The following is a 10,000-nucleotide window of genomic DNA, read 5'->3' as shown; positions in this document are numbered from 1 at the left end:
GTGTGTGAGTGTCTGAGTGTCTGAGTGCGTGTGCCGAACCAGGAGGAGCGCGCCCGTCTTCGGGGCTTGTTGCTGGCCGTTGGCGGAGCTCCAGCGGACCGCGGGGAGCGCGCCCGTCTTCGGGGCTTGTTGCTGGCCGTTGGAGGAGCTCCGGCGGACCGCGGGGAGCGCGCCCGTCTTCGGGGCTTGTTGCTGGCCGTTGGAGGAGCTCCAGCGGACCGGGGGGAGCGCGCCCGTCTTCGGGGCTTGTTGCTGGCCGTTGGAGGAGCTCCAGCGGACCGCGGGGAGCGCGCCCGTCTTCGGGGCTTGTTGCTGGCCGTTGGCGGAGCTCCAGCGGACCGGGGGGAGCGCGCCCGTCTTCGGGGCTTGTTGCTGGCCGTTGGAGGAGCTCCAGCGGACCGCGGGGAGCGCGCCCGTCTTCGGGGCTTGTTGCTGGACGTTGGAGGAGCTCCAGCGGACCGGGGGGAGCGCGCCCGTCTTCGGGGCTTGTTGCTGGCCGTTGGCGGAGCTGCCGGGCGCCCAGGGGCGCGGGCGGAGGGGTGTGTGAGTGTCTGAGTGTCTGAGTGCGTGTGCCGAACCAGGAGGAGCGCGCCCGTCTTCGGGGCTTGTTGCTGGCCGTTGGCGGAGCTCCGGCGGACCGCGGGGAGCGCGCCCGTCTTCGGGGCTTGTTGCTGGCCGTTGGAGGAGCTCCGGCGGACCGGGGGGAGCGCGCCCGTCTTCGGGGCTTGTTGCTGGCCGTTGGAGGAGCTCCAGCGGACCGCGGGGAGCGCGCCCGTCTTCGGGGCTTGTTGCTGGCCGTTGGCGGAGCTCCAGCGGACCGGGGGGAGCGCGCCCGTCTTCGGGGCTTGTTGCTGGCCGTTGGCGGAGCTCCAGCGGACCGGGGGGAGCGCGCCCGTCTTCGGGGCTTGTTGCTGGCCGTTGGAGGAGCTCCAGCGGACCGCGGGGAGCGCGCCCGTCTTCGGGGCTTGTTGCTGGACGTTGGAGGAGCTCCAGCGGACCGGGGGGAGCGCGCCCGTCTTCGGGGCTTGTTGCTGGCCGTTGGAGGAGCTCCAGCGGACCGCGGGGAGCGCGCCCGTCTTCGGGGCTTGTTGCTGGACGTTGGAGGAGCTCCAGCGGACCGGGGGGAGCGCGCCCGTCTTCGGGGCTTGTTGCTGGCCGTTGGAGGAGCTCCAGCGGACCGCGGGGAGCGCGCCCGTCTTCGGGGCTTGTTGCTGGCCGTTGGCGGAGCTCCAGCGGACCGGGGGGAGCGCGCCCGTCTTCGGGGCTTGTTGCTGGCCGTTGGAGGAGCTCCAGCGGACCGCGGGGAGCGCGCCCGTCTTCGGGGCTTGTTGCTGGCCGTTGGAGGAGCTCCGGCGGACCGGGGGGAGCGCGCCCGTCTTCGGGGCTTGTTGCTGGCCGTTGGAGGAGCTCCAGCGGACCGCGGGGAGCGCGCCCGTCTTCGGGGCTTGTTGCTGGCCGTTGGCGGAGCTCCGGCGGACCGCGGGGAGCGCGCCCGTCTTCGGGGCTTGTTGCTGGCCGTTGGAGGAGCTCCGGCGGACCGGGGGGAGCGCGCCTGTCTTCGGGGCTTGTTGCTGGCCGTTGGAGGAGCTCCAGCGGACCGCGGGGAGCGCGCCCGTCTTCGGGGCTTGTTGCTGGCCGTTGGCGGAGCTCCAGCGGACCGGGGGGAGCGCGCCCGTCTTCGGGGCTTGTTGCTGGCCGTTGGAGGAGCTCCAGCGGACCGCGGGGAGCGCGCCCGTCTTCGGGGCTTGTTGCTGGACGTTGGAGGAGCTCCAGCGGACCGGGGGGAGCGCGCCCGTCTCGCCCGTCTTCGGGGCTTGTTGCTGGACGTTGGAGGAGCTCCAGCGGACCGGGGGGAGCGCGCCCGTCTTCGGGGCTTGTTGCTGGACGTTGGAGGAGCTCCAGCGGACCGGGGGGAGCGCGCCCGTCTTCGGGGCTTGTTGCTGGCCGTTGGAGGAGCTCCAGCGGACCGCGGGGAGCGCGCCCGTCTTCGGGGCTTGTTGCTGGCCGTTGGCGGAGCTCCAGCGGACCGCGGGGAGCGCGCCCGTCTTCGGGGCTTGTTGCTGGCCGTTGGAGGAGCTCCAGCGGACCGGGGGGAGCGCGCCCGTCTTCGGGGCTTGTTGCTGGCCGTTGGAGGAGCTCCAGCGGACCGGGGGGAGCGCGCCCGTCTTCGGGGCTTGTTGCTGGCCGTTGGAGGAGCTCCAGCGGACCGGGGGGAGCGCGCCCGTCTTCGGGGCTTGTTGCTGGCCGTTGGAGGGGATCCAGCGGACCGCGGGGAGCGCGCCCGTCTTCGGGGCTTGTTGCTGGCCGTTGGAGGAGCTCCAGCGGACCGGGGGGAGCGCGCCCGTCTTCGGGGCTTGTTGCTGGCCGTTGGAGGAGCTCCAGCGGACCGGGGGGAGCGCGCCCGTCTTCGGGGCTTGTTGCTGGCCGTTGGAGGAGCTCCAGCGGACCGCGGGGAGCGCGCCCGTCTTCGGGGCTTGTTGCTGGCCGTTGGAGGGGATCCAGCGGACCGCGGGGAGCGCGCCCGTCTTCGGGGCTTGTTGCTGGCCGTTGGAGGAGCTCCAGCGGACCGGGGGGAGCGCGCCCGTCTTCGGGGCTTGTTGCTGGCCGTTGGAGGAGCTCCAGCGGACCGGGGGGAGCGCGCCCGTCTTCGGGGCTTGTTGCTGGCCGTTGGAGGAGCTCCAGCGGACCGCGGGGAGCGCGCCCGTCTTCGGGGCTTGTTGCTGGCCGTTGGCGGAGCTCCAGCGGACCGCGGGGAGCGCGCCCGTCTTCGGGGCTTGTTGCTGGCCGTTGGAGGAGCTCCAGCGGACCGCGGGGAGCGCGCCCGTCTTCGGGGCTTGTTGCTGGCCGTTGGAGGAGCTCCAGCGGACCGGGGGGAGCGCGCCCGTCTTCGGGGCTTGTTGCTGGCCGTTGGAGGAGCTCCAGCGGACCGGGGGGAGCGCGCCCGTCTTCGGGGCTTGTTGCTGGCCGTTGGCGGAGCTCCAGCGGACCGGGGGGAGCGCGCCCGTCTTCGGGGCTTGTTGCTGGCCGTTGGAGGAGCTCCAGCGGACCGCGGGGAGCGCGCCCGTCTTCGGGGCTTGTTGCTGGACGTTGGAGGAGCTCCAGCGGACCGGGGGGAGCGCGCCCGTCTTCGGGGCTTGTTGCTGGACGTTGGAGGAGCTCCAGCGGACCGGGGGGAGCGCGCCCGTCTTCGGGGCTTGTTGCTGGCCGTTGGAGGAGCTCCAGCGGACCGCGGGGAGCGCGCCCGTCTTCGGGGCTTGTTGCTGGCCGTTGGCGGAGCTCCAGCGGACCGCGGGGAGCGCGCCCGTCTTCGGGGCTTGTTGCTGGCCGTTGGAGGAGCTCCAGCGGACCGGGGGGAGCGCGCCCGTCTTCGGGGCTTGTTGCTGGCCGTTGGAGGAGCTCCAGCGGACCGGGGGGAGCGCGCCCGTCTTCGGGGCTTGTTGCTGGCCGTTGGAGGAGCTCCAGCGGACCGGGGGGAGCGCGCCCGTCTTCGGGGCTTGTTGCTGGCCGTTGGAGGGGATCCAGCGGACCGCGGGGAGCGCGCCCGTCTTCGGGGCTTGTTGCTGGCCGTTGGAGGAGCTCCAGCGGACCGGGGGGAGCGCGCCCGTCTTCGGGGCTTGTTGCTGGCCGTTGGAGGAGCTCCAGCGGACCGGGGGGAGCGCGCCCGTCTTCGGGGCTTGTTGCTGGCCGTTGGAGGAGCTCCAGCGGACCGCGGGGAGCGCGCCCGTCTTCGGGGCTTGTTGCTGGCCGTTGGAGGGGATCCAGCGGACCGCGGGGAGCGCGCCCGTCTTCGGGGCTTGTTGCTGGCCGTTGGAGGAGCTCCAGCGGACCGGGGGGAGCGCGCCCGTCTTCGGGGCTTGTTGCTGGCCGTTGGAGGAGCTCCAGCGGACCGGGGGGAGCGCGCCCGTCTTCGGGGCTTGTTGCTGGCCGTTGGAGGAGCTCCAGCGGACCGCGGGGAGCGCGCCCGTCTTCGGGGCTTGTTGCTGGCCGTTGGCGGAGCTCCAGCGGACCGCGGGGAGCGCGCCCGTCTTCGGGGCTTGTTGCTGGCCGTTGGAGGAGCTCCAGCGGACCGCGGGGAGCGCGCCCGTCTTCGGGGCTTGTTGCTGGCCGTTGGAGGAGCTCCAGCGGACCGGGGGGAGCGCGCCCGTCTTCGGGGCTTGTTGCTGGCCGTTGGAGGAGCTCCAGCGGACCGGGGGGAGCGCGCCCGTCTTCGGGGCTTGTTGCTGGCCGTTGGCGGAGCTCCAGCGGACCGGGGGGAGCGCGCCCGTCTTCGGGGCTTGTTGCTGGCCGTTGGAGGAGCTCCAGCGGACCGCGGGGAGCGCGCCCGTCTTCGGGGCTTGTTGCTGGACGTTGGAGGAGCTCCAGCGGACCGGGGGGAGCGCGCCCGTCTTCGGGGCTTGTTGCTGGACGTTGGAGGAGCTCCAGCGGACCGGGGGGAGCGCGCCCGTCTTCGGGGCTTGTTGCTGGCCGTTGGAGGAGCTCCAGCGGACCGCGGGGAGCGCGCCCGTCTTCGGGGCTTGTTGCTGGCCGTTGGCGGAGCTCCAGCGGACCGCGGGGAGCGCGCCCGTCTTCGGGGCTTGTTGCTGGCCGTTGGAGGAGCTCCAGCGGACCGGGGGGAGCGCGCCCGTCTTCGGGGCTTGTTGCTGGCCGTTGGAGGAGCTCCAGCGGACCGGGGGGAGCGCGCCCGTCTTCGGGGCTTGTTGCTGGCCGTTGGCGGAGCTCCAGCGGACCGGGGGGAGCGCGCCCGTCTTCGGGGCTTGTTGCTGGACGTTGGAGGAGCTCCAGCGGACCGGGGGGAGCGCGCCCGTCTTCGGGGCTTGTTGCTGGCCGTTGGAGGAGCTCCAGCGGACCGCGGGGAGCGCGCCCGTCTTCGGGGCTTGTTGCTGGCCGTTGGCGGAGCTCCAGCGGACCGCGGGGAGCGCGCCCGTCTTCGGGGCTTGTTGCTGGCCGTTGGAGGAGCTCCAGCGGACCGCGGGGAGCGCGCCCGTCTTCGGGGCTTGTTGCTGGCCGTTGGAGGAGCTCCAGCGGACCGGGGGGGAGCGCGCCCGTCTTCGGGGCTTGTTGCTGGCCGTTGGAGGAGCTCCAGCGGACCGCGGGGAGCGCGCCCGTCTTCGGGGCTTGTTGCTGGCCGTTGGAGGAGCTCCAGCGGACCGCGGGGAGCGCGCCCGTCTTCGGGGCTTGTTGCTGGCCGTTGGAGGAGCTCCAGCGGACCGCGGGGAGCGCGCCCGTCTTCGGGGCTTGTTGCTGGCCGTTGGCGGAGCTCCAGCGGACCGCGGGGAGCGCGCCCGTCTTCGGGGCTTGTTGCTGGCCGTTGGAGGAGCTCCAGCGGACCGGGGGGAGCGCGCCCGTCTTCGGGGCTTGTTGCTGGCCGTTGGAGGAGCTCCAGCGGACCGCGGGGAGCGCGCCCGTCTTCGGGGCTTGTTGCTGGACGTTGGAGGAGCTCCAGCGGACCGGGGGGAGCGCGCCCGTCTTCGGGGCTTGTTGCTGGCCGTTGGAGGAGCTCCAGCGGACCGCGGGGAGCGCGCCCGTCTTCGGGGCTTGTTGCTGGCCGTTGGCGGAGCTCCAGCGGACCGCGGGGAGCGCGCCCGTCTTCGGGGCTTGTTGCTGGCCGTTGGAGGAGCTCCAGCGGACCGGGGGGAGCGCGCCCGTCTTCGGGGCTTGTTGCTGGCCGTTGGAGGAGCTCCAGCGGACCGCGGGGAGCGCGCCCGTCTTCGGGGCTTGTTGCTGGACGTTGGAGGAGCTCCAGCGGACCGGGGGGAGCGCGCCCGTCTTCGGGGCTTGTTGCTGGCCGTTGGAGGAGCTCCAGCGGACCGCGGGGAGCGCGCCCGTCTTCGGGGCTTGTTGCTGGCCGTTGGCGGAGCTCCAGCGGACCGCGGGGAGCGCGCCCGTCTTCGGGGCTTGTTGCTGGCCGTTGGAGGAGCTCCAGCGGACCGGGGGGGAGCCGGGCGTTCGAGTTGCCCAGGCAGGGGGTTATCCTCCACTAGCAAACCTCCATGAGCAGCGGAGCCCGGTCAGCTGCGCCAAAAAGAACCACACGAGGGCGACCTGGGGTTGAAATCCCCCGCCACATAGGAACGAATGCCGGGCGTTCGAGTTGCCCAGGCAGGGGGTTATCCTCCACTAGCAAACCTCCATGAGCAGCGGAGCCCGGTCAGCTGCGCCAAAAAGAACCACACGAGGGCGACCTGGGGTTGAAATCCCCCGCCACATAGGAACGAATGCCGGGCGTTCGAGTTGCCCAGGCAGGGGGTTATCCTCCACTAGCAAACCTCCATGAGCAGCGGAGCCCGGTCAGCTGCGCCAAAAAGAACCACACGAGGGCGACCTGGGGTTGAAATCCCCCGCCACATAGGAACGAATGCCGGGCGTTCGAGTTGCCCAGGCAGGGGGTTATCCTCCACTAGCAAACCTCCATGAGCAGCGGAGCCCGGTCAGCTGCGCCAAAAAGAACCACACGAGGGCGACCTGGGGTTGAAATCCCCCGCCACATAGGAACGAATGCCGGGCGTTCGAGTTGCCCAGGCAGGGGGTTATCCTCCACTAGCAAACCTCCATGAGCAGCGGAGCCCGTCAGCTGCGCCAAAAAGAACCACACGAGGGCGGCCTGGGGTTGAAATCCCCCGCCACATAGGAACGAATGCCGGGCGTTCGAGTTGCCCAGGCAGGGGGTTATCCTCCACTAGCAAACCTCCATGAGCAGCGGAGCCCGTCAGCTGCGCCAAAAAGAACCACACGAGGGCGACCTGGGGTTGAAATCCCCCGCCACATAGGAACGAATGCCGGGCGTTCGAGTTGCCCAGGCAGGGGGTTATCCTCCACTAGCAAACCTCCACGAGCAGCGGAGCCCGTCAGCTGCGCCAAAAAGAACCACACGAGGGCGACCTGGGGTTGAAATCCCCCGCCACATAGGAACGAATGGCGGGCGACCAGGGGTCGAAATCCCCCATTGAAATGAATGGCGGGCAACCAGGGGTCGAAGTCCCCCATTGAAATGAATGGCGGGCAACCAGGGGTCGAAGTCCCCCATTGAAATGAATGGCGGGCTACCAGGGGTCGAAATCCCCCATTGAAATGAATGGCGGGCAACCAGGGGTCGAAGTCCCCCATTGAAATGAATGGCGGGCAACCAGGGGTCGAAGTCCCCCATTGAAATGAATGGCGGGCTACCAGGGGTCGAAATCCCCCATTGAAATGAATGGCGGGCGACCAGGGGTCGAAATCCCCCATTGAAATGAATGGCGGGCAACCAGGGGTCGAAGTCCCCCATTGAAATGAATGGCGGGCAACCAGGGGTCGAAGTCCCCCATTGAAATGAATGGCGGGCTACCAGGGGTCCAAGTCCCCCATTGAAATGAATGGCGGGCTACCAGGGGTCGAAGTCCCCCATTGAAATGAATGGCGGGCTACCAGGGGTCGAAATCCCCCATTGAAATGAATGGCGGGCGACCAGGGGTCGAAATCCCCCATTGAAATGAATGGCGGGCGACCAGGGGTCGAAATCCCCCATTGAAATGAATGGCGGGCAACCAGGGGTCGAAGTCCCCCATTGAAATGAATGGCGGGCTACCAGGGGTCGAAATCCCCCATTGAAATGAATGGCGGGCGACCAGGGGTCGAAATCCCCCATTGAAATGAATGGCGGGCTACCAGGGGTCCAAGTCCCCCATTGAAATGAATGGCGGGCTACCAGGGGTCGAAGTCCCCCATTGAAATGAATGGCGGGCTACCAGGGGTCGAAATCCCCCATTGAAATGAATGGCGGGCGACCAGGGGTCGAAATCCCCCATTGAAATGAATGGCGGGCAACCAGGGGTCGAAAGTCCCCATTGAAATGAATGGCGGGCGACCAGGGGTCGAAATTCCCCATTGAAATGAATGGCGGGCAACCAGGGGTCGAAATTCCCCATTGAAATGAATGGGCCCATTCATTTTCAATGGCCGGGCTACCAGGGGCGCAGTACCACCTGTCGTCATTAGGGGCGCTGTAGATAGGGGACCGAGTCCCCCCCATTCGAGAGGTTTGCACCCAAACCTCAAAATGGTTGGTGTACAATTATAGGAGAGACCTTTTTAAGACGTGGGAGCTCCAGGGCAAATCAAGGGAGGCTCGACCAACCCATATCCGCTTTAGATGCACTTTAGGTCGGACTCCCTTGCCAGATGGTCCCCTCCTCAGCCTGGTTCTCGAATTTTTTCTAAGTCAGCCCAACTTGGAAATATTTTCAAGAGTGCCACTTTCAAGGGAGTTTCGCCCAACCCCTATCCGCCTAAGAGGCACTTCAGGTCGGCCTGACTGGCCACATTTTCCCCCCCTCCTCATCCTCGGTTCTCGAATTTTTTCTAAGTCAGCCAAACTTGGAAATTTTTTCAGAGTGCCACTTTCAAGGGAGTTTCGCCCAACCCCTATCCGCCTAAGAGGCACTTCAGGTCGGCCTGACTGGCCACATTTTCCCCCTCCTCATCCTGGTTCTCGAATTTTTTCTAAGTCAGCCAAACTTGAAATTTTTTCAGAGTGCCACTTTCAAGGGAGTTTCGCCCAACCCCTATCCGCCTAAGAGGCACTTCGGGTCGGCCTGACTGGCCACATTTTGCCCCCTCCTCATCCTGGTTCTCGAATTTTTTCTAAGTCAGCCAACTTGGAAATTTTTTCAGAGTGCCACTTTCAAGGGAGTTTCGCCCAACCCCTATCCGCCTAAGAGGCACTTCAGGTCGGCCTGACTGGCCACATTTTCCCCCTCCTCATCCTGGTTCTCGAATTTTTTCTAAGTCAGCCAAACTTGAAATTTTTTCAGAGTGCCACTTTCAAGGGAGTTTCGCCCAACCCCTATCCGCCTAAGAGGCACTTCAGGGTCGGCCTGACTGGCCACATTTTCCCCCTCCTCATCCTGGGTTCTCGAATTTTTTCTAAGTCAGCCAAACTTGGAAATTTTTTCAGAGTGCCACTTTCAAGGGAGTTTCGCCCAACCCCTATCCGCCTAAGAGCACTTCGGGTCGGCCTGACTGGCCACATTTTCCCCCTCCTCATCCTGGTTCTCGAATTTTTTCTAAGTCAGCCAAACTTGGAAATTTTTTCTGAGTGCCACTTTCAAGGGAGTTTCGCCCAACCCCTATCCGCCTAAGAGGCACTTCAGGTCGGCCTGACTGGCCACATTTTCCCCCTCCTCATCCTGGTTCTCGAATTTTTTTCTAAGTCAGCCAAACTTGGAAATTTTTTCAGAGTGCCACTTCAAGGAGTTTCGCCCAACCCTTATCCGCCTAAGAGGCACTTCAGGTCGGCCTGACTGGCCACATTTTCCCCTCCTCATCCTGGTTCTCGAATTTTTTCTAAGTCAGCCAAACTTGGAAATTTTTTCAGAGTGCCACTTTCAAGGGAGTTTCGCCCAACCCCTATCCGCCTAAGAGGCACTTCGGGTCGGGCCTGACTGGCCACATTTTCCCCTCCTCATCCTGGTTCTCGAATTTTTTCTAAGTCAGCCAAACTTGGAAATTTTTTCTGAGTGCCACTTTCAAGGGAGTTTCGCCCAACCCCTATCCGCCTAAGAGGCACTTCAGGTCGGCCTGACTGGCCACATTTTCCCCCTCCTCATCCTGGTTCTCGAATTTTTTCTAAGTCAGCCAAACTTGGAAATTTTTTCAGAGTGCCACTTTCAAGGGAGTTTCGCCCAACCCCTATCCGCCTAAGAGGCACTTCGGGTCGGCCTGACTGGCCACATTTTCCCCCTCCTCATCCTGGTTCTCGAATTTTTTCTAAGTCAGCCAAACTTGGAAATTTTTTCAGAGTGCCACTTTCAAGGGAGTTTCGCCCAACCCCCTATCCGCCTAAGAGGCACTTCAGGGTCGGCCTGACTGGCCACATTTTCCCCCTCCTCATCCTGGTTCTCGAATTTTTTCTAAGTCAGCCAAACTTGGAAATTTTTTCAGAGTGCCACTTTCAAGGGAGTTTCGCTCCAACCCCTATCCGCCTAAGAGCACCTTCAGGTCGGCCTGACTGGCCACATTTTCC

The sequence above is a fragment of the Leptonotus elevatus genome, unplaced genomic scaffold, assembly GCF_054856555.1.
Source record: "Leptonotus elevatus isolate MCC_2025b unplaced genomic scaffold, RoL_Lele_1.0 HiC_scaffold_119, whole genome shotgun sequence".
NCBI lineage: Eukaryota > Metazoa > Chordata > Actinopteri > Syngnathiformes > Syngnathidae > Leptonotus > Leptonotus elevatus.
The sequence above is the reverse complement of the archived record's forward strand: the minus strand, read 5'-3'. Positions refer to the sequence as shown.